At 53.1% G+C, this 26295-nt stretch overlaps 1 pseudogene; it reads right to left on the bottom strand.

Moving 5' to 3' along the window:
• The window catches only part of LOC103223050 (glutathione hydrolase 5 proenzyme-like), a 41379-nt pseudogene extending 21426 nt beyond the window's left edge, over positions 1-19953 (bottom strand).
• Between the last annotated feature and the right edge of the window lie 6342 nt (positions 19954-26295).

Below are 26295 nucleotides of genomic sequence, written 5' to 3'. Positions count from 1 at the left end.
CGCCACCCCGAGTGCCCGGCATGTCCCACTGGCTCTATGATGTCCTCAGTTTCTATTACTGCTGCCTCTGGGCACCCGACTGCGCCCGCTACATGCAACGGCGGCCCTCCAATGACTGCCGCAACTACCGGCCCCCGCAACTGGGTGGGTGCCATCCTGTGCCCCGGACCCTGGGAAAGATCGGGCTGGGCTGGGCTGGGGTGCACCCCACCTGACCCTCCACTCTCACCCCAGCCTCCGCCTTCGGAGACCCACACTTTGTGACCTTTGACGGCACCAACTTCACATTCAATGGGCGCGGAGAGTACGTGCTGCTAGAGGCAGTGCTGACTGACCTGAGGGTGCAGGCGCGGGCCCAGCCTGGGAGGATGTCCAACGGTGAGGCCAGGGCTAGGGGCTGCTCTGAGTGGCATGGGGTACATCCAAGGTGAGAGGCTGGAGCCAAGTGGCACCCATTCCGCTCCCACCACCACAGGCACACAGACCCGTGGCACGGGGCTGACTGCAGTGGCCGTCCAGGAGGGCAACTCAGACGTGGTGGAGGTCAGGCTGGCCAATGGGACCAGAGGTCTGGAGGTGCTGCTGAACCAGGAGGTGCTGAGCTTCGCTGAGCAGAGTTGGATGGACCTGAAGGGTGAGTAGTCCAGCCACGCGAGGCTGCGGGCTGCCCTCACCTCCTCCCCATTCCTGTGGGGAGACTGAGGGGAAGCCCTGGGCCTTCACGCCTCTCCCAGCCCTGGCTAGAGGCCTGGGCGGTCTGACCTCAGGCCTTCACACCCACCAAGGTGCCCACATAGTACCCACCTGGTCAAAAGCCAAGAGGCCAGGACAGGGGAACATGTCCTCCCTGAGCATCCCGGGAGCCGTCTGGAGGGAACTCACCCTGGTAACATTCACCGCTGGCCTGCACAGAGCCACTCTTATGCTCCTGTCGCTCCCTCAGTCCTCAAAAGCCACTGCAAGGTCGCCAGCCCTGCACGGTTAAGGATGCCCCTGGCAAGCGGTAGCTCCAGCATCCGAACCCCTTGCTTCAGGGAACTGAGCGAATGAAATGATTCCTGGTTGGGATGGGTGGGGACCTGGGAGGGGCCTGTCAGCACTGAGGGTGCAAGGACCCTCGGGACGTGCCCAGGCAGGTGTGGCTGCTGCAGCCAAGGCCAGAGGGACCCACATGTGCATCTCAGCATGGGGGGTTCACCACAGGGGCCGCACCTCAGGTGCCACTGGGGGTTCCACCACAAGCAAGGCAGGGGTGGTAGAGGGTCATGGTCAACAGAATTGGCCCTGGGTATGCCCTCCCTTCCCCTGCAGGTGCCCTCACCCACAGCCCCTGGGTGCAACCGCCGCCACCACTGCGAGGCTGCAAAGATGATGCCCAAAAGCACCGTGTAGCTGCGAACTGGTGGGGAAGCGAGTGTCAGCGAGGGGCCCTCTGGGGTGGTGAGTGGGGACAGGTGCAGGCAGGTATATGAGCAGGGTGTCCTCACCTGGCTGGCACTCCGGGGTGGGTGAGGACCAGGTGCCATCAGCCTGGCAGGTGCTGGTCTCTGCCCTGGCCAGGCTGTAGCCATTGTCACAGTGGAAGTAGATGGTGGAACCTACCAGGTACCTGTTGCCCTCCTTTTGTCCGTTGGGAGGTGGGGCCAGCCAGCCACAGGACACTACTGGGATGGGGGCAGAGTGTGCTGCTGCGACACAGGAAGGGCAACATGTGAGACCCCCCAGCCCCTGTCCCGAGACCCCGGGGCAGCTGGTGGGACCGCCGAGCCTACTTCTAACTGCCCAGCCTGGAAACAGGAACCTAAAAAGTATTAATGACAGAGAAAGGAGAGGGCTGGGGCCCTGTTCATTTTGTCTGGAGTTTAACTCACTTGAGGTAAAAGTTTGTGGCTGGCAGAGAGGTTGGTAAATGAGGGAGAAATTGCAAAAAGGAGAGAGTCACTGATTGTAGGAACCCCAAATTCTAAATATAACTGAGGACAAAGCCCTGGCTGCCCCTGCACTGTGTGTGTGGGGGAAGACTGTACGGAGCCCAGCTTCCAACTCACTTGGTCAGATGAAGAAACTCTGGGAAAAACACAAAGTCTCTACAGTCAGCACTGCTTGGGGAGGAGAGTGGCTGTGGGTGCTCAAGGAGGTGGAACTTCATTCTCCAGGCCTGGGCCCCGGAGGAGGACGGCCTGTGTGCTGTGCTGGACGGTGATGTTCAGCTTCTTCCCAAGTGGGAGCCAGCAGCTGCTGAGGAAGGGTGATGTGGAACAAAAGAGAGAGCCTGGGTCTGAGGCGTGTGGTGGTTTTAATGGATCTGGGTTTCTAATGAGACACCCCCGGCGCTGATGTGACAAAATCACACCATTGTGTCCAGTGCTGTGTCTCCAAGGGCAGCAGATGGTGGTTTCTGTCCTGGGAGCTGAGCCCCTGCAGGAGGCTGGACCAGCACAGGGAGATGCAGAGACGCGTGAGCACAGGGCAGGGTCCACCCTGGGGTGGGCAGAGCTGGGAGGGAGGCCTGCAAGGGCCTCAGTGGCCTGTCCTTGGGACATGTGCGAAGACAGTGAGGAAGAGGGGACCCAGGCAGGATGGGGACACCCATGACCCTCCTCCTGAGGACCCAAAGAGGAGGCAGAGCTACCTCAAATCTTTCCATATGACAGTTCATTTTGTGTATCAAATTAGGTAGGCCACAGAACCCAGTCATACACTCAAACAGAATTCTAGATGTGTCCGTGAAGGTATTTTTAAAGATGGGATTCACATTTAAAACAGGAGACTTTGATTAGCCTTCATCTGTTTTTTGCGTTTTTGTTTTTGTTGTTTTTTGTTTTTGTTTTGAGACAGGGTCTTGCTCTGTTACTCAGGCTGGAGTGTGGGAGTGCAATCATGGCTCACTGCAGCCTCAACCTCCTAGGCTCAAACAATCCACCCGCCTCCACCTCCTGAGTAGCTGGGACCACAGGTGTACAGCCTGACATGTGGCTAATTATTTTATTTTATTTTTTGTAGAGACTGGGTTTTGTCATGTTGCCCAAGCTGGTCTCCAATTCCTGAGCTCAAGTGATCCACCCACCTCAACCTCCCAAATTGCTGGGATTACAGGTGTGAGCCACCGCACCTGGCCAAGCTCATCATTTACAATGTGAGTCACATCCTTTACCCAATCAGTTGACAGCCTTGATAGAAATAAGATAAAGACTGAGCTGTTACCTCTGAGATGACAATAAGAGACACATCACCCAGGTGGAGATGACAGAGACTTTGCTTGGGTAAGACCCCATCAGATCCATGTCACCCCAGGTCCATGTTGTAGGTGACAGCACAGTTTTAGCGCAGCAACGCTCAGCCCCAGGCCGGCTGCACCCACACTCTGCCCATCAGCCCCAGAGCTGTGTGTCTTGCACGGGTCTGTGCCTCTTTCCCGACTCCAGCTGTGCTTGCTCCTTGGCTCACCCTCTCTGGTTCCTCTAACTTTCCACCAGCATCCTTCATCTCCCCTTCCTCAGATACAAGCAGGCCCCGTGGACCCAGAACAGAATTCTTTCAGGACTTAAGTTTTACTTTGATTTTTTTTTACACTTTTCAAACTAAGCTTGGCTTGACCCAAATCAACATCTTTCAACCTCCACCAAAGTCTCCAATGAGATATTTTTATCTTAAACCACAAATTTCTCCTTGAAGAAAACATAATTAGGGTGAGGCAATATGAACAATGGATAGAGCTAAAAGTTAAACTAAATATAAGCATATGGCCCCGTCAGATCTAGTTGTTTGAGGAAAATCAGGTGTTGTTTGAAGAACTGACAACAGAAGACACCCCTGAGCTAGACTTGGGAAAAAACACCAGCCAAGATGACTGTGCAATCCCAGAGAACAGAAGGGCGGTTTTGCTCACTTCTCTGTAGGTCTTGGGCACTGAGTAAGTGTTAGAGTTGTTATGCCATACATTACAGTAATAGCCTCATCCTCAGGCTGCAGCCCAGAGGTGTGCAGAATCCCTGCATTGGCCGAGGCATCTTTACATCCAGAGAAGCAGCTGGGGACTCCAGAGCCCTAGTGTTTATTTGAGTCTGAATAGTATTCTCAGGAGAAACTGGGGAGGGATCCCTGGCTTTTGCTAGGACCAGAGTATTGAGAAGTCATCAACACGGAAGCACAGAAGCCACTGCTCAGGGTGCAGGTGAGTCTGGCAGATGCTCCCAGGGATGCAGAGAGGGAGGGATGCAGAGAGGGAGGGCGGCTGAGTCAGCATGGGCCGGGAGAGGGAACCTGCAGACAGATAGTCCTAGGTGCTGGGGCAGTGACCAGGGTTAAGCTGTTTGGGGGTATGAGCCAGAGGAGGATGACACAGGCTCAGGACCTGACTCTGGACATCAAAAGACTGTTCCTACCTGTGCAGTGAGAGAGGAACATGAGGAGGAGGGGATCCAAGCCCCGGTGGACACAGCCCTCCTGAAACCTGAGTGCTGTGCTGGGCTGCACAGGCCTTTTTTATCTTCTCCACTTGCCTGGTGGGGAGGGGCTGTTCATGTAAATTTGTTTGATTCACTGGTGATCTCTGCCTCACCCTGAGAACCAGCTGAGGTCTGAGCTTGGTTCTTTAGACAGAAGGTCTGAGGGGTGAGACTCAGAGTTTGCCCCACTGGAGGGACCAAAGAGGAAGCAGCTTCTGGGACCTTCCACAGATCTGTGAGCACGAGACTCTGCCCAGCTTGGAAGGACACAGCTGCTGACTCCTCAGCAGCAAACACAGGCTTTGCTGCCCTAGCCCTGGGGAGATAGGGGGGCGGCACAGCTGCGGGTTCTCCTGTGCAGACCCTGAGACAGACCCACAGTGCCCTCTGCTGCTCGCTGGCCACCCTGCACTCTCTCAGCGGAAACTGTGAGTGGAGTCACCTGAGAGCCAGGCCACTGTCAGGCCACAGAATCTGTGAGTCAAGACTCTGGCTCTGCCCCGTGTTACTGATAGGAATAAGAATCCTTTACTCATGAGGTTTTTCTGGATTTCCAAGAGAAGCCCACGGGGGAAATCTGATGACCATCCAATGTGAGGAGGCTGCAGGGAGCAGGGAATGCAGAGGGCTCTGGAAGCGAAGACCTGAACAGCTCCCTCCACAGGGGCCAGGGAAGGAGGCAACTGATAGTTGGATATTGTAGATGGGAAACTGTCTCATATATCTGGGCTCCATCCTGGATGATTTTGCTCTTAGGCCACATATGTTGCTGCCTCTCCTGCCACAGGAGAGTCTCTCCTGAGACCCAATACCATGGATGGGTGGCTCAGCACAGCCTGGGCCCTGGACCCTGAGAGATGAGTGTGGTGCAAAGGAACATGCTTTAGTCCACTCCGGAAATACTAGCAAAAGACCAGGACAAAGCAGCAGTGAGACAGGCGTGAGGATGTCAAAGTGAAACCATGAAAGACCACTGTGGCGAAGCAGTGGACAGAGAACAGGAGCAGTGGAGGCGTCCCCAGGGGTAACACCAGGTTTTGTCCACGGAGGTACAAATTTACTTGTTCAGGTCATCTCAGCGCCCTGGATCTTCTGGAAGTGAAAAATCACTGAAGTCTTTGTGCTTTCTGACATTCTGGGCCCTCTCTTCCTTCATCTTCCTTTGCTGCCCCAGCTTGAAGAGGGTCTGCATTGGCACATTCAGTGAAGGGCTCTGAGGCGGTGGTGTCCTCCCTGCATGGACATTTTCCACCAGAGGCTGAGAGGTAGATCAAGTGCTGAGTTCCTCTTCTCAAATGCAGCTCACTCCCCCGCTCTCTGAATGAGAACCTGTTATCTATGTGTGTTTCTCTTATTTCCACCCAGGGACTCTTTTGTTAAAACTGTGTTTATCTCCTCTGTTTAAGGGCCAGTGGTGGCCGCAGGTGCTCCTCATGCTTGAAGGAATAGGAGGGGAGTGTCCACAGTGGCTCGGCTCCTTGGCTGGGCGCAGTCACTGGCAGGGTCAGCTCCAAGTCCTCATTAGACCAGCGCTCAGGCTCCTTAGCCCAGGAAAGTCCAGAATCTGGGCACAGAGCCCAGGCCTCAGCCACTGTGGCCCACCTGAGCAGCTCCTCCTCTGCACTTCCTGGGGCCCGGCATGGAGGCACAGCCCCCGAGGCTGCTGGAGGATGACCAGGGCCTATCAACCTTTGTGGAGAGGGTCCTGAACGGGGGCTCAGGCAAGGTAGCATTGGTCAGATTTGCCCCTTAGGTCTCAGAGAAAGTGCTGGAGAGGGTGAGGCTGGAGGTTGGGGACTGGGTGGAGAACACCTGGTGGGGAGTTGAGCAGCCTCCGTGTGGCCTGCAGCGCTGGGAGTGGCCACATGGGGGCAGCAGAGTGTAGGAACAGCGAGTCTGGGTGGCGGGAGGTTGGGAGGGCAGTCAGCCCCGCCCTGCAGCTGGATCAACAGGGTTGGTCACAACCGCAGCCAAGGTCCGCGTACAGCCCACCCCTCCGCCTCCCCTCACCTGGGCCATCCCCCCATCTCAGGAGTGTTGAAGAGGTTGCACAGGTCGCCCCAGGTCATTCAGCAGGCACTAACCATAGGGTGGGAGTCCAGGCCTCCCACCTGCTCGGCCTTGCCCTTGGCGAATGGGAGAGCTGGGGAGGCAGAGGCAGGTCTCATCTGAGGCCTTCCTGGAGGAGGGGAATGTGCATGATGGGGCCCGTGTGCGGGAACAGAGCTGAGAGGGTTTCAGGGCGGGTGGCAGGAGGCTAGCAGAGGGGAACGGGGTCTGGTTTCCTGTCTTTCTAGATCTCACTCTGTTGCTTCCCCGTTCCCTGGGTTTGCACCTCCAGGCACGGTGGGGCTGAGGGCCAGCCGCTTGGCCAGCTGGGCAGGCACTTTCCTCCCTACAGATGAGGTAAGGCAGGGCTCCCCTCCCACTGTCTGAATCCCCAGCGCACCCTGTGCCATGCCAGGCCTGGGCCAGCCACGTGTCAGTGGGTGAGAGGTCAGTTTCCTGGTCAAGGGCTGGACATGAGGGAGCAGGCACAGGTTTACAGGGGGCCGAAGAGGGGCAGGGGCAACTTGGCAGCTCATCAGGTCCACCAGAGGGTGTCCCAGACAAGGGCAGCCCCAGAACTGAAGTCACGAAACAGGTTGGATTCTCAGAGCTCTGATTGGTTGGACAAGGTGTTCTGGGTAGAGGAACAGTCTACACAAAGGCTCAGAGGAAGTGCAGTCGTATCTGCGGAATGGCAGGGGTGGGGTCCAGCCGAGGCCACCCCTACCAGGCCAAGGCATTTAGACTTCATCCTAAGAGCAAAGTGTGGCCTGCCTCGGGCTCCCCCACCCCCACCAATCTCCCTCCAGGTTGGGCCCTTGGTCTGCCCCCACACCACCCCTTTCCAGCAGGAGAAAGGGTGCCCTGTCTGGGGCCCTAGTCCCAGACATCAGATGTTCCCAGTGCCAGGGGCAGGCCAGCCTGGGAAGCCCCACCACCTGCCAGGGGCTTTTCCTGGGGCCTGAAAGAGACAGAGGCGGGGCCTGTGCAAAGGCGGAAGGCCTGGAGCCAGTGCAGACTCTCTAGAGACATCGAAGGTGGGGACCTCTGCCTCAGGCGGATGGTCTCCCAAACAGCAGCCCAGGGCTTGCAGGACGGGCAGCCATGGGAGCTCGCGGGTGGTTCACGGTGGGGTTGAAATGACAGAGTATCAGAGTCACCCAGTGGCCTGTACCGTCATGGTGGTACCAATCAGAGTGGGGCAGATGGTAACCCAGGGCTTTGGAAACACAGGTGATGAGAGAGCTGGGGGTTGTAACAGGAGCTGATGAGGTCCCTGCAGGATCCCAAGACCCACCGTGGGCAGAAGGGCAAAAGGAGGAAGGAGTGTGCTATGGGAGCCAGGTCCAGGTCCCCGTGGAAGTGGGCGTCACACAGGCCTGTGGGCTGAGGGGAGTCACAGAGGTGACAGCCCAGCTGCAGGTCCCCTGCCGGCTAGAGCAGGGAAGCCCCACTTCTCTGTGCCCCCTGCCCTCCAGCCTCCCACTAGGTCTCTTGTTGGCTGAGCACAGTGGGTGCGGCTGACCTGGGGGCCAGGATGACTCAGTACAGTCCAGTACAGCCACAGCTGGGGAGCGAGGGACCCCCTCCTCTGCCACGTTGGTTCCTTCTGCAAGCTCCAGGGTGGCCGAGTGCCTGCTGTGGGCCAGACCTCTGCTAGGCCCATCAGGACCCCCCTGTCCTCAGGGTCTAATGCTGCCAAGGAGGAGGGAGGGGTCGGTGCAGCGCATTGTAGGAGTGGGAAGTCAGGGAGGCATGCTGGAGGAGTCCAGCTTCCCACAGGCCCCCCTCCAGGCTTTCACCAGCTCCCTTTGTTGCAAGGATGTAAGGATGACTGACTTTGGAAGCCATGCCAACCAAGTCCCTGCTGACCTGATCTCCCACCACTACTGTTCCAGGACCAGGAAATAAACTTCTTTTCTGATTAAGCCTTAATATGTCCAATTAAGCCTTAATATGGACCATTTGTTCAAGCAGTTGGTTGGTCCTGAGAAAGGAAAGAAACTTCTCTTTGGTGAGACAGGGTCTCACTCTGTCACCCAGGCTGGAGTGCAGTGGTGCGATCATAGCTCATGGCTGCCTCAACCTCCCAGGCTCAGGTGATCCTCCTGCCTCAGCCTCACAAGTAGCTGGGGCCACAGGCACGCCCAGGCTGGTCTTGAACTCCTGGGATCAAGCAATCCTCCTGCCTCAGCCTCCCAAAATGCTGGGATTACAGGCACGATCCACTGCACCCAGCCAAAAATAAACTTTTTATCTGAGGAATGAGCGCCCCCTTTAATTACAGGCCCAGAGAGGCATTGAAATGTGACGGGGTGTCACAGCAGTTGCACCTCACTCCCACCTTGATGCCACTTGCTAGGTGGGTTCTAGACTAACCGATGTCAAGTAGCCATAAAATGCCATGTGCTGGACACCGTAATGTAGGGGCCACAGGAAAACTTCCCCTTCACCCTCTGAAGGTTCAAGGAAAAATCAACTCACAAAAGGCAGATTAATTGGAAAACAAGGCATGCAAATTTATTAGCATGCATTGGGGAGAATCATAGAGTCATTGCCGAATATCCCAATGCGATAAAGATGCTTATATACCCTGCTTCTTAGGGGAAAGGGAGATGGGAATCTCTCCTTTGATACTCAGCTGCAGCCAGACTCCTGCAGGAAGCCCCCCGACCTCCCACTCCTACAACGCACTACACTGGCCACTCCCTCCTCCTCGGCAGCACTGGACCCTGAGGGGAGGGGTCTCCTGATGGCCCACAGCAGGCACTTGATCACCCCGGGCTGACAGGAGATGGGAGTGAGGATGATTTCAGGACAGTACATGATTTGGGCTGGGGAGGATTTTTGTTTGTTTGTTGTGTTTTAAGAGGGAGTCTACCTCTGTCACCAGCCTGGACCACCCAGCTACTTGAGAGGTTGAGCCACTGCCCCTGGCCTGGGTGGGGAGAATTTAATTGGTTTAAAGAACGTACAGGGCCGGGCGCAGTAGCTCATGCCTGTAATCCCAGCATTTTGCGAGGCTGAGGCGGGTGGATCAGGAGATCAGGAGATCGAGATCATTTTGGCTAACATGGTGAAACCCCGTCTCTACTAAAACTACAAAAAAATTAGCCAGGTGTGGTGGTGGGCACCTGTAGTCACAGCTACTCAGGAGGCTGAGGCAGGAGACTCGCATGAACTCGGGAGGTGGAGCTTGCAGTGAGCCAAGATTGCACCACTGCACACCAGCCTGGGTGACAGAGTGAGACCCCGTCTCAAAAAACAAAAACAAAACAAACAAAAAAAACATACAATGGGGCTGGGCACAGTGGTTCATGCTTGTAATCCCAGCACTTTGGGAGGCCGAGGCAGGGGGATTGCGAGGTCAGGAGTTTCAGACCAGCCTGACCAACATTGTGAAATCCCGCCTCTACTAAAAATATAAAAAATTAGCCGGGTGTGGTGGTGTGCACCTGTAATCCCAGCTACTTGGGAGGCTGACGCAGGAGAATCACCTGAATCTGGGAGGCACAGGTTGCAGTGAGCCGAGATTGTGCCATTGCACTCCAGCCTGGGCAACAGTGTGAGACTCCGTCTCAAAAAAAAAAAAAAAGAACATACAAACATAATGGGCCTGGCTCGGTGGCTCATGCCTGTAATCCCAGTACTCCAGAGGGTGAAGCAGGCAGATTATGAGATCAATAGATCAAGACCATCCTGGCCAACATGGTGAAACCCCATCTTTATGAAAAATACAAAAATTAGCCAGGCGTGGTGGTGCATGCCTGTAATCCCAGCTACTTGGAAGGCTGAGGCAGGAGAATCGCTTGCGGAGATTGCAGTGAGCCAAGATCGCACCACTGCACGCCAGCCTGGTGATAGAGCAAGACTCCATCTCAAAAACAAACAAACAAAAACAAACAAAACCATACAGCACCCTGGGACAAAGTGTGTTGGGCCTGAAGAGCAAACAATAGATTGTGACAAGTCCATCCAGGTGTGTTGACAGTTTTCAGTCTTTCTTCCTGTGACAGGAGTTCAGTTAAGGAAGACTCACAGGAGGGGAAAGAGTCCATTGTTTTCTTCTTTGGCAGGTCCAGACTTCAGGCAGATAAGGAACTTCAGAGAACAACTTCATCCTGAGCTCTGGCTGACAGATTGAGACCGAGGCGGGGAGAGGTCAGAGACCTTGTGGCTTCTTCTTCAGTTCAGTGCCATATTTTGGGGTATCAGTATCTGAGCCCCAGCAATAATTCATACTCTATAGTTCAACAGTAACCAGCCAGGCAAGGAGCAGTGGCTCACATCTGTAATCCTAGCACTTTGGGAGGCCAAGGCAGGAGGATCGCTTGAGGCCAGGAGTTCAAGACCAGTCTGGGCAACATAGTGGAGCCTACCTACACACACACACACACACACACACACACACATTTAGCCATGACAGCATGCACCTGTAATTGCAGCTACTCAGGAGACTGAGGCAAGAGGATCATTTGAGCCCTGGAGGATGAGGCTGCAATGAGCCATGATGACACCACTGACAACAGAGCGAGATCTCATCTCAAAAAATAAAATAAAATAAAGCCAATCACTAACGCATGTTATTGAAACTGCCTTTGCAAAAGTATAACTGAGGAAATTATGACAGTGAAAGAAATCAGAGGTGACCAACTCTCCAAGAGTCTGAACCTCCTCAAATTGCTCCTGGGGATAACATCACTATTGTAAAACTTAAGATCAGGGCTTGAGATATTTTGCAGACCCTACACTCCATGGATCAGCTGACGCCACCCAGACTGCTATTCTGGCTCAACCAGTTCTGCCATCACAGCCAGGAACAGAAGACAGCAAGAAAAACTCATTTCCACCCGCTGTGATTCCATCTTCAACCTGACCAATCAACACTCCCCATTTCCCAAGCCCCTACCTGCCAAATTATCTTTAAAAACTTTGAAAGCAAAAAACAAAAAACTCTGATCCCCGAATCCTTGAGGAGACTGATTTGAGCGATAATAAAACTCCGATTGACTCTGCATGAATTACTATTTGTCCACTGCGACTCCCCTGTCTTGATAAATAGGCTCTGTCTAGGCAGCTGGCAAGGTGAACCCATTGCAGTTACATTACCTCTCTAAACCACTGAGAATTCCTGCTAAACAATTTTATATGAAACCACTCCCTATTCTCTTTTACTATTTATTTATTTATTTTTTTGAGCCAGAGTCTCGCTTTGTCACCCAGGCTGGAGTGCAGTGGCGCGATCTTGGCTCATTGCAGCCTCCACCTCCTGGGTTCAAGGGATTCTTCTGCCTCAGCCTCCCAAGTAGCTGGGACCACCAGTGGTGTGCACCACCACTCCCAGCTAATTTTTGTTTGTTTGTTTGTTTTGAGACGTAGTTTTGTTCTTGTTGCCCAGCTGGACTGCAATGGCACAATCTTGGCTCACCAAAACCTCTACCTCCCAGGTTCAAGCGATTCTCCTGCCTCAGCCTCCCAAGTAGCTGGGATTGCAGGCATGTGCCACCACACCCAACTAATCTAATTTTGTATCGTTAGTAGAGATGGGGTTTCACTCTGGTGGCCAGGCTGGTCTTGAACTCCCAACCTCAGGTGATCTGCCCACCTTGGCCTCCCAAAGTGCTGGGATTACAGGTGTGTGCTACCATGCCCAGTCTCCTTATCCTCTTTTGTCTTTAAAGAAACTGCTTTTGTGGCCGGGCATGGTGGCTCACGTCTGTAATCCCACCACTTTGGGAGGCCAAGGCAGGTGGATCATGAGGTCAGGAGTTCAAGATCAGCCTGGCCGAGATGGTGAAACCTCATCTCTACTAAAAATACAAAATGTTAGCTGGGCATGGTGGTGGGCGCCTATAAGCTACTCGTGAGGCTGAGGCAGAGAACTGCTCGAACCCGGAAGGCAGAGGTTGCAGTGAGCCAAGATCATGCCGCTGCACTCCAGCCTGGGTGACAGAGTGAAACTCTGTCTCAAAAAACAACAACAACAACAATAAAAATGAAACAAAACTGCTTTTGGGCCAGGCATGGTGGTTCATGCCTGTAATCATAGCACTTTGGGAGGCTGAGTTGGGAGGATCACTTGAGTTCAGAAATTGGAGGCCAGACTGGGCAACATAGTGAGACACCATCTCTTTAAAAACAAAAACAAACAAACAAACAAACAAAAACTGCTTGTAACAAAGGTCGAAAGGTCGAATGAAGCACTCCCCAAGGCAACTTGGAAGTGTGTCTGGGGCCACTGTTCTCAACCTTGGCCCAAATAAACTATATTAATTTTGCCTCAGTTTCTTCCTTTAGGTCAACAGTCCCTGTAACAATACACCAAAGGCATAGGTATAAAAAGATGGCCTTACCTTTTTCATTAGTGTGGAAAATAAATACTGTGTGTGCAAAGTGAAAAAAATCTAAACAGAACAATTCAGGGAACTAGCCCCCGGCTAGGGGACATTGAAGTTGTGCTCAGCCTTTTGCTTCTTTAAACACTGTTGTGCTGTGTAAATCAGTTCAGGTTAACCTGGAGGAGAAATTCACATGAGTAGATCAGCTGGTTAAATGGCACAAGCATTTTCTGTCTCGAGTTATACTGGTGTAATCTCAGCTCACTGAAACCTCTGCTGAGTTCAAGCCATTCTGCAAATATTCACCCATTGTGAGTTGTCTTTTCACTGTTTCAGTGATGTCTTTTGTTGAACAGAATTTCTTAATTTTCATATAGTCCAATTTATCATTTTTTTCTTCTATACTAGCTTTTGTGTCCTGTTTAAGAAAAAATTTTGGTATGCAACAAAATAAAAAAACAGAATTAAAAAAAGAGAAGCATTTACTTACTCTAAAGTCACAAAGATACTCTCTTTCTGTAAACACTACTTAATATTTTATTTGATTATTTATTTATTTATTTATGTATTTTTGGAGATTGGGGTCTCACTATGTTGCCCAGGTTGGTTTCGAACTCCTTGGCTCAAGTGATCACTCGGTTGCTGTATTTTTAGTACAGACAGGATTTCACCATGCTGTCCTGGCTGATCTCGAACTCCCGACCTCGTGATCTGCCTGCCTGGGGCTCCTAAAGTGCTAGGATTACAGACGTGAGCCACTGCGCCTGGCTTGTTTATTTTTGAGATGGAGTCTTGCTCTGTCTCAAAGTCAGGCTGGAGTGCAGTGGTGCGATCTCCACTCAATGCAACATCTTCCTTCCAGGTTCAAGCAATTCTCCTGCCTCAGTCTCCCAATCAGCTGAGATCACAGATGCCTGCCACCACAACCGGCTAATTTTTTTGTGTTTTTAGTAGAGACAAGGTTTCACCATGTTGGCCAGGATGCTCTTAAACTCCTGACCTCAAGTAATCCACCTACCTCAACCTTCCAAAGTGCTGGGATTGCAGGCAGTGAGCCACCGTGCCTGGCCTATTTATTTTGATACTTAATTTCTTTTTTTTTCTTTCTTTTCTTTTCCTTTTTTTTTGTTTGAGACGGAGATTCACTCTTGTTGCCCACGCTAGAGTGCAATGGTGCCATCTCGGCTCACTGCAACCTCCGCCTCCCGGGTTCAAGCAATTCTCCTGCCTCAGCCTCCTGAGTAGCTGGGATTACAGGCACACACCACCACGTCCAGTTAATTTTGTATTTTTAGTAGAGATGGGGTTTCTCCATGTTGATCAGGCTGGCCTTGAACTCCCGACCTCAGGTGATCTGCCCGCCTCCACCTCTCAAACTGTTGGGATTACAGGCATGAGCCACCATGCTCGGCCTTGATTCTTATTTTCTACGTAACTCTTTAAGCGATGAATTTTCCTCTGAGCCCTGCATTAGCTGTACCCTATAGGGTCTGATCTGTGCTGATTACAGTGTTACTTGAAGATGCCGCCCTTTTGGTGTTGATTTCCTCTGTGTAACGGGATGTTTCAAGAGCCAGCTGTAAGAGTCTCTGGCTGGGCTGGGAACGCACATTGGCTGGCAATGCTGGTGGTGCAGCATGGATGTGAGGGCAGGGCCTGGGCAGGTTCCCCAGGGTGGGATGAGCAGGGAGGGAGAGGAATGGGCTTCCTCCAGGGCCTCAGGAACCAAGGAAGTCTCCGAACTACCTCCAGGCAGGGTCAGATGTGCATTTTCCAAAGCTTATTGCATTAAGAGTGGGGAGTAGACTGTGGTGGTACCAGCAGCATAAAGACTGAAAAGAAATAAGGAGGTGGAGCCCGGGCTGAACCACACAGCTGGAGGGGATGGGTGGGGGCAGTGGAGGGGGATTCTACAAGTAGCACAGGAGGGAGGTGAGGCGGGCACCACAGAGTTTTCAGCTGCCTCAGGGCTGACTTCCATTTGGCTTGTTGAGTCCAAGGTGCCCGTGCACCTTGTCCAGATGCTCTGGAGGTGGTTGGGGGATTGCTCGGGTATGTGAGTCTGAGACTGCACACAGCTCGGCCAATGCCAACATGGAGATCCATCAGTTCACAAGTGGTGAATGAGCCTTCTCTGGGTGGGTGGCTGTCCCAGGTTGGCCAAGAGTCCAGGGAGTGCACCCTCAGTCTGCAGCTGAGTTAGAATCCGGCACCTCGGAGTTAGGATTGTACCCCTGCTGCGGGGAACAGGAGCCCCTTTTCCTCTCCCTGACATGCAGGGACAAAGTTATCATGCTCTGTGGGTGCTGCTGGGAGGCACTGATGGGACAGACTGGCCAGGCCTGCCCAAGCAAGCTCCAGGCAACCTCCCAGCACCCCGGCCCAGGTGCAGGTGTGGTCTGGGAGCACAGAGCCAGGTTCCCACCGTGGGGCACCTGAGGTTTGTGCCTAGCAGCCTCTTCCTCCTTTGATTCCCTTTTCCTTTTTGGCCCACAGGGTTTGGGACAGGTGGCTGCTACCAACAGGTCTCAAGGTGGCTCCACAGACCTGAGCCAGCCACTTCTCCTCAGCCCTCCCCTGCCCATGAAGACTGCTCAGAGGGGCCCAGTTGAGAGTTGGATCTGGGACTTTGGTTAAACTGCAAGGGAAGAAGCTCTGTCACCCTGCAGGGCATGAAGTTCAGTTGAAGCCATTGGGACCATGGCCTGGGATCCTATCTAGGGGGAGGCTACCACACAGAGCGCCTGAGTTCTGGCAGCAGCCCAAGAGAGTCAGTGATGATGGCAGGTCTGCCCGAGTGGTGGGCCGGCTTGGCCCCTCATCTCAAAGTGAGCCAGCTTTTGCTCCCTGACCTTCCTCCTAGTCTGCCAGACCACCCCTTCCAGCCACGCAGTCAAACCCAGATTAGGAATTAGCCCCATCCAGCCCCTCTCCCACATACGACCTCCAAATATGTCCACGTCCCAATCCCTAGAACCCAAGATGAGACCTTATGTGGCAAAAGTGACTTTGAAGATGTGATTCAGTTAAGGATTTTGAGATGGGGAGATTATCCTGGACCGTCCAGGTGGGCCCACTATGCCCCCACAATTCACATGTTGAAAGCTAATCACCAATGTGATAGTATCAGCAGGTGGGGCCTTTGGGATGTGGTTAGGTCATGAGGATAGAGCCCTCACGAATGGGATTAGTGCCCTATAAAAGAGACCACAGGAGCCGGGCATAGTGGGCTGCACCTACAGTCCCAGCTACTGAGGAGGCTGAGACAGGAAGATCTCTTGGGTACGGGAGAGAGCTCTATGATCACGCCATTGCACTCCAGCCTTGGTGACAGAGTGAGACCCTGTCTCTAAAGTAATCAAATAAAAGAGACCCCAGAGAGCTAGCTAGCTTCTTCCATTATGTCAGTTAGAAGGCGCCATATATGAGGACGTGGGCCCTCACAGGACATCAAATCTGCCAGCACCTTGATCTTGGACTTCCCAGCTTCCAGTGCTGTGAGCAATAAATTTCTGTAAAATGCTATAAGCACCCACTTTCCAATATTTTTGTTATGGCAGCCCAGGCAGACTAAAACAACCTCTGTGGCACATTTGGGGTGATGTAGGAACAGCCGATGTTCCCAGGAACCAGTGAGGGGCAGGAGTCCCAGATCCCTCTAGCAAGATCCCCAGAGAGTACCATGTACCCACCCTGCAGCTGGCAAAGCTGTTTATGGAAGTTCGGGGCCTGCTGGTTTACAGCGGCCATTCTCAACCAGGGGATGTGGCACTGTCTTGAGACAGTTTTGGTTGTCATGAGTGGGTGTGTGGTGGGGAGTGCTACCGCATCACACAGGCTGAGGCACGGGATGCTGCTCAACATCCTACAGTGTGGGGACGGCCCTCACCACAAAGAATCACTTCATTCAAAATATGGATGAGGGCCAGGCGCAGTGACTCACACCTATAATCCCAGCATTTTAGGAGGCCGAAGCAGGAGGATTGTTTGAAGCCAGGAGTTTGAGACCAGCCTGGGCAACATGGTGAAACCCCATCTTTACAAAAAAAGCAAAAAACCAGACGGGCGTGGCAATGCACACCTGTACTCCCAGCTACTTGGGGGCCTGAGGTGGGAGGATGGCTTGAGCCCAGGAAGTCAAGGCTGGAGTGAGCTGTGATTGTAACAGTGCACTCCAACCTGGGCAACAGAGGAAGATGCTGCCTCAAAAAAAAAAAAAAAAAAAAAATTGTATATATAGTAAAAATTATCACCAATGCCCTAGTGCCCCAGAAGAAAATCACTTTACAGACTGCCACAGGAAAAACAACCTCTTTTACAAATAAAGTCACAAATATAAATTAAAAATCACACAAGGAAAAAGTCACCACGAGGGAGAGTCTGAGAGGCCCCAGCCAGGAAACTCAAACTCACTTCTCAAAAATGGCATCAACCACAGACCAGAGACCACGGTGCTGAGATCCTCAGCCTGGGAGCAGTGTAGACAACACTCTGCTCTCTGTCTTGGAGGCCACGGAACTGGCCTGGAGGCCACAGTGGCCTCACAAGGTCCCCAACTCCTATGGTCCCCAAAGCTGAAGTATACCTGGCCTAAGAATCTCAGTGACTGAGCTCCTCTCAGGTGGCTTTGAGCAGCACGGACTTGGGGAGTGGGCTCTGCCCTAGGCATCCAGCTCGGACCTCAGCCTCACCTGGCTGAAGCTGGGCTCATACTCCACATGGCCCTTACTGTTGACATGCAGGATGGGGGCTGCAATGGCCGCTCTCAGGTCAAAGCCAAGCCACAGCTTGTTCATGATGGCCTGGGGGAGAGATGAGGGATGCAGGGAGAAAGGGGGTACCCACTACCCTACTTCAGCCCTCACATCCCCACTCCAGGGAGAGTCAGACAGTATGCTGCCCAGAGAGGAGACACTGGAGCCCAGAGCCCCCCAGACTCACCTGGGCCATGGCAGAGACGAGCTCCCCGCCAGCCCCGCCAATCACTAGCTTCGACCCTTGGGCTTTGTTGATCAAGATGGAGGGCACCATGGAGGACGGGGACCGCTCGCCTGGAACTGGGGGCCAGCACCTTCCGGGAGCTCCACCCACCCTGTCTCCATTCACTGCTGAGCAAACAGCGGCTTAGCGAGTGCAGTGACCCATCCAGGGGTCAGCATGCAGCCCCAGCCCAGCCCCCTCCCTCCTCTTCCCTAGCTGGGGGCCCTTGTGGAGCCCGGGTGGGAAGCCTTGTTCTCACCAGGTGAGCAGGTGGTGCCGGAACCCCGGGGGCATCGCTCACATAAGTCCAGGAGCTCGTTGTTGAGGATGATGCCTGTCCGTGGTGAATACACCATCGCTCCAAAGCTGCAGCCGTGGAGGCAGAGCCTGGGCTCCCACCAGACACCGCCTGCCCTGCCCACCTTGCAGGACCCCCTCACTTTACAGCTGTCCCAAAGCATGCTGGAGCCACTGTTCTCTCCCTGGCATCACCCAGGAGGGGTCCCCAAAGACCCACCTGTGCCCCCACATCAGGGCACCCTTCTGAGTGAGGCCGCCCATTCCCAGATAAGTCTTGGCTCGGGGCCACCCCAGCAGCAGCCTTTCCAGCCAGAGATGTCAGGGGTGGGGACATCTCCTCTTTTGAAACAGAGGAGGAGACAAAGGGCAAAAGCAAGGTCCTGCCCCATGGGGACAAGTGAGGGGACATGGGGCTGGGGGAGTGCAGGTCTAGGAGAGGAGGAGTGAGGCCACCAGCCTTCCCCCAGGCCCCACGCACGGTGTGTTGATGGTGCTGGTGGCAGCCACGGCGCTGCCATCCTCCCCCAGCACAGACATGGGACATGCCTGTCCCATGGCCCCAGGCCTCGGCCAAGCTGTAGTGGCTGAGCTGGTGGTCCCCCCGGCCATCGAACTGTTGGCGGATGAGCTGGGCCAGGGTCTCCTCTAGTAGGTCCCGGGAGGCATTCTGGGGTGGGTGGGCAAGTGGCAGGGTCAGTGAGGGGCCAGGCGGGATCCGCAGAACCAAGGGCAGGACAAGCTCAGCCCCCATGGGGGCCACCTCCAGTCTGTCCTCTACCTTGTGGCCAGGCCTCCCTCAAGCCCAGGCTAGGTCTAGACTCTGCCCACCCTCCAGGTCCTTTGAGATATGGTGCCACTCCTGCACCTGACCCCTGTACCTGCCACCCCGGGATCCCTTTCAGTCCTGCCCTGGCCTAGAACCACATACATCTCCCTCCAACCTCCCCGTGCCGGGCCTGACCCTCCTTTCATGCTAAGTCCTGAGCCAGGGAGAAGGATAACCCCCCAGCCCAGCAACCTCAGCAACCTCACCTGGAGCTTCGGGTGGCTGCGAGGGTCCCCCAGCCTCCACCTCTGCCCCCTGGCAAACTTGAGCGTCTCCACAAGGTGGTGGTACATGTTCACCCTCCCCTCAGGCCTGGCCACAGACTCTGCTGAGAAGTTGAACCCTGGAGAGAGGTCGGGGCACAGGTTGGGGTCACCCTATGTAAAGGGTTGAATGTTGCCCCCCCTCTGCAGAAGGATTCACCCACATCCTAATTCCCAAAACCTGTGGATACTACCTTATACAGCACAACAGCGACCTTAAGTGGAAAAGTATGTTAAATATATATATATAATTTTTTTTTTTTTTTGAGACAGAGTCTCACTCTGTTGCCCAGGCTGGAGTGCAATGGCCCCGTCTCAGCTCACTGCAACCTCCGCCTCCCAGGTTCCAGTGATTCTTGTGCCTCAGTCTCCTGAAACTACAGGTGTTCACCACCACGCCCAACTAATTTTTTTGTATGTTTAGTAGGGACAAGGTTTTGCCATGTTGTTCAGGCTGGCCTCGAACTCCTGGCCTCAAGTGATCTGCCTGCCTTCGCCTCCCAAAGTGCTAGGAACACAGGTGTGAACCACCAGGCCCGGCCTTTTTGTGTGTGTGTGTGTGTGTGTGTGTGTGTGTGTGTGTGTGTTTGTTTTGTTTTTGAGAGGGAGTCTTGCTCTATCACCCAGGCTGGAGTGTGTGGCACGATCTTGACATGACTAAAATAGTTCCTATGAAGCCAATAGGGCCATTGGTATCATGTAGAAGGATACAAGACATGAAACACCGTGTGCCAGCAGACTGGTATCATGCCTGTGTCTTTAGCAGGAGTCCTCACGGCTGTCCACACTTCAGTCCAGGGGCTATTCTCTGGATTCTGCTCCCCAAGTGACACCTCAGGTGCAAAGGAACAAGGTCACATGGGTGGGCACAGGGCTGCCCGGCTTAGAAGCCTGTGTCCCAAAAAGGAACTGAGATTTCTTTTAACAGTCCCATGGTCAAAGTTTTCAAGAGTCCCAGCAACGGACATGCCTAGTTATGAACACCACTGCGCTCAGGGAAACCCAAAGTATGGTTTAACTCTTGATTTTTTCTCCACAGTAAACCACCAAAAAGTTGACCACAGACTTCAAAACATTTCTAACAACAGCAAAACCAACTGATGGCAGACTTCAACAATTGCAATTACTCTTCTCTAACTCTAGACGCCCCCATTGTTTACAATTCATTCATAGCTCTCCCAAGTCAGATAATGATGACCAACTATGGGCCATTTTTATATGTAGTCTGGTAACCCAACACAGACGACATCCCGCCTTTCCCAGGTTTCCAAGGGAACCGACTCAGAAAGTTAACCCAAGTTCATATTTGTTTCTAGAGAAAGATAAAAAAAATTTTTCTAACTTTATTCGTGCATACACAATACAAGGGTACATGACATTTCTGAGAGACCTTCAACCTCACTGCCAAATTTTCAAGAGCTGTGACAAACCTTAATGTCAAACCAAGACTGATTTTATAGCATAAGTGCCATCACATCTGTCAGCTGGATCTGCCATGGACTTTTTTGTGTCGTATCAACTGCTTCCCCATGTCTCTGAGTTGTTGAAAGTATCACAGCCCCAAACACATTTGTTTTTCTTCCTTTTTTTTTTTTTTTTTTTTTTTTTTTTGGAGATGGAGTCTCACTCTATCTCCCAGGCTGGAGAGCAGTGGCACAATCTCGGCTCACTGCAACCTCCGCCTCCTGAGTTCAAGCGATTCTCCTGCCTCAGCCTCCAGAGTAGCTGGGACTACAGGCATGTGCCACCAAGCCTGGCTAATTTTTAGAGATGAGGTTTCACCATGTTGGCCAGACTGGTCTCTAACTCCTGACCTCAGGTGATCCACCCGCCTTGGCCTCCCAAAGTGCTGGGATTACAGGCATGAGCCACTGCGCCCAGCAGGCAAACACATTTCCAGTTCATGCATACATATGCCAGGTGGGATGAACTGGCCCCGATGGTGCTCATGGGTAGAGCAGGGTGATCCCAGGCCCCAAGATGGCAGGCTTAGATGCTGGCAGCAGGTGGTCTGGCCTGTTGTTAGACCCCCTGCTGGTGCAAGCATGAAGCAAGTGCCAGAAGTGGCAGGAAGGGCAGGTCTATCCCCAGGTCCCTGGATGGAGTACTTGGGCACTTATGGGATGGGGGTTCTTTGGGAGGGGTCAGCCTGTCCTCAGGCCCTGTGGGAGCCTCCATGGACACAGGTTGTGGTGGGTGGGCTGGGGTGATCCTCAGGTCCCTGAATGTCATCCTTGGGCACCAGGGGCAGATGGCCTGGGTCTGTTGTCAGTCCTCCCTGTGGTATGTGTCTGTGCCCATGGCAACAGGTGGGCAGAGCAATTTCCAGGCTCCCGGCTGGTTTGCTTGGGTGGCAGTGGTGCTGACTGGTTGTGAGCGGGGTGAGTCTGCATTCAATAGTCAACTCAGAGACCCCAGATGCCATTTTCCATGCCAACTGGCCTGTCTGGACATTGTGCCATGTGGCTGGCCCCGCACTGGGCCAGGCCTCCATGAGGATAAGGAAACATGGGAGGCAGGAGGTCGGGGCCCTGCCCTGGGGAGGGAGAAGAATGGGTCACAGGCAGTGGTCATTGAGCAGAAGAGACGGAATGAGCAGAGGATGCTGCGAGGCAGTGAGTATAAGGAATCATATAGCTGAAGGTATTCATCTGACATATACCAGAAACTAATACAGAGTAAGAAAATACAAAAACCAAATAATCCAACAAAACTTGGGCAAAGAACCTATAGACATTGCTGAAAAGAAGGCAGGAAATGAACTAACAGGTAAAGGAAAAGCTTGTCCACATCACTAATCATCAAAAAAATTTAAAGCAAAGCCACACTAAGAGAGTGTCCCCATCCACATAAGATGTATGTTGCCAAAAACAAAAACAGAATTTTGAAAAGGCAATCACCAGTGTAGATTTGCAGAGAGGGAAACTCTTTGACACTACTGGTGGGAATGTAAATTGGTGTACACACTATGAGCAATAGTCGGCAGTTCCTCCTCAAATGAAAAATACAACTACTATCTCATCCAGCAATCTCAGCACTGGGAAATACAAAGTACATGGATGTATTATGCTCCCTGATTAAAAATGACATAGAAGAGCTACAGTGATCCAAACAATATGGTATTGGCATTAACACAAAAATACAGAACAGACACAACGAGGGAGCCAAATACCAAACCCAAATTCATATATGATAGACACATTAAAAAAAAATACACCCAGGGAATGGGAGACCCCAGGCTGCCTTTTGCTGGGATGCTGAAGTGTCCTGGGGTCTACAGATGCCGCTCACCTGGGCTTTGGATGGTTTCTACTCCATGAGGATTTCCAGAGTTTCCCCTCAGCCACCGTCAGAGTCAGCGGGGCTCCCATGGGCCAGTGACCATCTGTCCCAGTCTTTCCTGTCTCCATGACACACTGTGTGACCTACGTATACTGCAATATGTAGGTGCGTGTATTGAAAGTGTACAGTTAAGATGACCTACAACCGATGTTACTCGAAGTCTTCCAGAGATTTTTCAGATATCCCCAGACCAAAACAAACTAGTGACATTCCATGGTTTTGCAAACCAGAACCAACAACTGCACAGAAACAGCTCCTTATGCACCATCAGACACTCCCCAGACCCGCCCCACGCTCGCAAACGTAACAAACGAGCATGAACCCAGGCAGTCTTCCCTCCTAAGGGCCACTTAACAACCTCTATCAGTCATGCAGCCTTTGATCTGGGCCAGGCTGCCGACCCACAGGGGTGAATTGTGCCTCTAATGTTGAGTGTTGCTTCCCCTCACTGGGCTAACCCCCACCCTTGCATCAAGAAGGGTCCCTAGGGAAACTGCTGTTCGACATCCAGGAGCCCATGTGGAATGTTCCAGCAACCTGGATGGCCTCGGCCACCTCTAGTACCAGCCTTTCCCTCTGTGGGGCTCCCTTCCTGGCTCTTGCTCATGAAGGCTGATCTAAAGTGGCTGAGATGTCCTGCTCCCTTAGCCACCCAGGTCACCCTGATGGCATTACACTGGCCAGAGGCAGATGTCTGCATCCAAGAATGAGGTATTCACAGTCCAACTTCCCTGGTGCAGGGGACAATGTCTGGCACCTCCAGACAGCCAGAACCAGGTAAGGAATCCAGCTCTGACACAGCTCAAAGACTGTGTGGCAGACCTGGAGAGATTCTCCGGGCCTGTGTCCTCTCCTGGCTCACTGGATTCTTAGGAGGATTATTGAGACACTGGGCTTAAAGCTCTCAGCCTAGGGCCTAGAATGCCACAGGGAATCAAATCAGGGTGACCAAGGACTGAAGATGTCTCCTTGGCTGGGAATGGGGGATCAGGGTTGCAGAGACAAGGGGCACAGAGTGATCCCTGTACCATCGGAGGATCTGGTCCACCCTAAGCTCATCAACCTGAGTGTGAGGCCTTGCTGGGACCTGAGCTCACCTGCCCCTTGGGAGTCCACTGTGACTGCAGTCCAGCAGGATCAATGTCCTCACTGATGCCAGACAGAAGTCCTGGGAGATGCGGAGGGCATCCTGTAGCAGCAGGCAGTCTGGGTGGTCCACAGGTGTGCGCTTCAGCAGGTCCTGGAAAGGGATGAGCTGGTGAATTGAGGGATGTGTTTCCAGGGATCGGTGAGAAGCCCCTGGGGAATGCTCAGTCCTCACCGAAAGAATTCAAAGGGCAGGCCCCCAGGGACCCACACTCATGCCTTCAAAATCTGAACTGAAAATTAGAATCGGAGCAGCAGGGTTGACTCTAAAAGGGCCCCAGCTGGCTTTTCTCCCTGCTGCAGTCTTTACTCTTTTCTCCTGGCAGAGGCAGCCAGGTGGAGGCTCATGTCACCAAGCAGCTGGGAGACACCCCTCTACCCACCCTGCAGCTGCTCCAGGGATCCTGGAGACCGAGAGATAAGGATTGGGGAAGCAGGACCTTCCTGCATCCACCAAGAGAGCAACTGGCCAAATGCCAAGCTCAGTAGCTAAGCTCTATTGAGGCCCTGGCCCTGTTGGCATGGTTACCTCAGGCCAGGGAGGCATACTCAGCACCCAGGATCCCTCTGCCTGACTTTTCAAATGGTCTGTTCTCAGTGACTATGGTGCTCTCCCACCCCGGGCTCAGTCTTCTGAGAAACTCCTAAGCCCTTTCTGGCACTTCAGGGGTCTTAACACTGGTGTGAAGGACCAGGATGCTCTGAGTGACTTACTTGGTCAATGGGCTGGTACAGCAGAGCTGTTGGGGACAGCAGAGAGAAAAAGGACAATGACATACAAAAAACCACTCAACACCTCAGAGACCAGTTTTTTCCCCCACCCGCCTTGCTCCCCACATGAACACCTGCTTGCAGGAAGCCAAAGAGGGTCCACAGCAGCCTTCACCTCTGTTCTCACTCCCAGGGCAGACCAAGCAGCAAGAACAGGTGACACACAGCCCTGGTGACTGTGTCCCCTCTCTACCCATGCCTATTCTCCCATCAGACTTGGCTTCTTCGAGGGCTGCCCCAGTCCTGTCCAGGCCTTACCTGGCTCAGAGCAGATGATCCCATGCACCTCCCACCCTGAATCACACGGCTACACCCAGCACATGCTACAGAGGCCCAGCACACACTGGGTCACATCCAGAAACTCTACAGTAGGAGAGGGGACATGCTGTTTCCCAGGAAGGGCAGCTCCCCAAGCCTGGTCATTCTCAGACTCCTCCAGTCAAAGACCGGGCACAGCCAGCTGGGATCGCCATGCTTCACTCTGACCCACATGACTGGCCTTGTCTCCCCTATGGGAAGAGACCCCTCCACACAGCCTCAAACCCAGACATAACAGTACAGGACAGGCTGGGCACTAGGGAGGCCAGCCAGATCTCCACACAAAGGCTCTGCTCTTAAGCAGGAGGCAGCCTCAGGGGCAAAAGTTTCCTGAAGCAACTCAGGTCAGGCCTCACATACAAGAGCCCCAGAGGCTGCAAAAGCACCAGCTCAGCCAGCCAAGAACCCAGGGCCACACCCTTCTGAAACCCAGACACCAAGTGAGGATCACTGGGAATCAGCAGGAACAGGAGGACGTGACAGCTGGCAGACCAACACTTCCCAACACCCTTCCAGCAAGCAGCTGCACCCCTCCTGATGCGAGTCACCCCACTTCGGTCCTGCACCTGGATGCCTCTGTCCAGGGGAGCATGATATTTGGTCTCCTGTCATAGGAGCAGTGAGAGGCAGGATGGTGGTCTGGGAAGAAGGATCCTAGACTGGGTGTCCCATAGGACCAGGTTGTGACAGATCCCACAGCCAACACTCATGCCCCAGCCAACCCCCAAACCCAACAGCTCCCCAAAGCCCTCGATGTAAACAGCCTGTGCACTGCTAAGCAGACACTTCAGGGAACAATCTGACGGCTGTGAAGAAGATGCAGCCTCAACAGGGTTCCACAAGCCTCTGCAAGCAAAGCCTTCTTTGCTTGGGTGCCTCTTCAAAGCACTAGGGAAGCTCTTAAAAGATACAGGACCAGGCACAGTAGCTCATGTCTGTAAACTCAGCATTGTGGGAGGCAGAGACAGGAGTACAGATTGAGGTTAGGACTTTAAGAATAGCCTGGGTAGAATAGTGAGACCTTGTCTCTACAAAACACAAAAATTAGCATGGCATGGTAGTATATGCCCATAGTCTCACCCACTTGGGAGGCTGAGAAGGGAGGATTCCTTGAGCCTGGGAGGTCAAGGTTGCAGTGCCCATATCATGCCACTGTGCTACAACCTGGGCCACAGCACAAGATCCTGTTACAATCAAACAAACAAACAAACAAAAAAAACCAAAGATGCCTGTCTTCTGCCCCATCAAATAAATCCAAATCTCCGCAGGGTGACACAGGGTATTCACATTTTTAAATATTTCCTCTGCTGAAGTAAATGTAATGGCTGAAAACCACTGAGTTATGTAAATACACTTCCTATGACTTATTTGTAGCCCTTTCGTATCTAGAAATTTCTACAGACCCTCTCTGTGGGTTTCGGAAGCCAGAATGGGCAGGGCCAGGTGTGAGGTGTCCTAGCACACTGAGGGTGAAGAACAGCTCCCAGCTCAGGGGGACCCATTTCTGAGGCTAA

The sequence above is a fragment of the Chlorocebus sabaeus genome, chromosome 19, assembly GCF_047675955.1.
Source record: "Chlorocebus sabaeus isolate Y175 chromosome 19, mChlSab1.0.hap1, whole genome shotgun sequence".
In the NCBI taxonomy this organism is placed as follows: domain Eukaryota; kingdom Metazoa; phylum Chordata; class Mammalia; order Primates; family Cercopithecidae; genus Chlorocebus; species Chlorocebus sabaeus.
The sequence above is the reverse complement of the archived record's forward strand: the minus strand, read 5'-3'. Positions and strand labels throughout refer to the sequence as shown.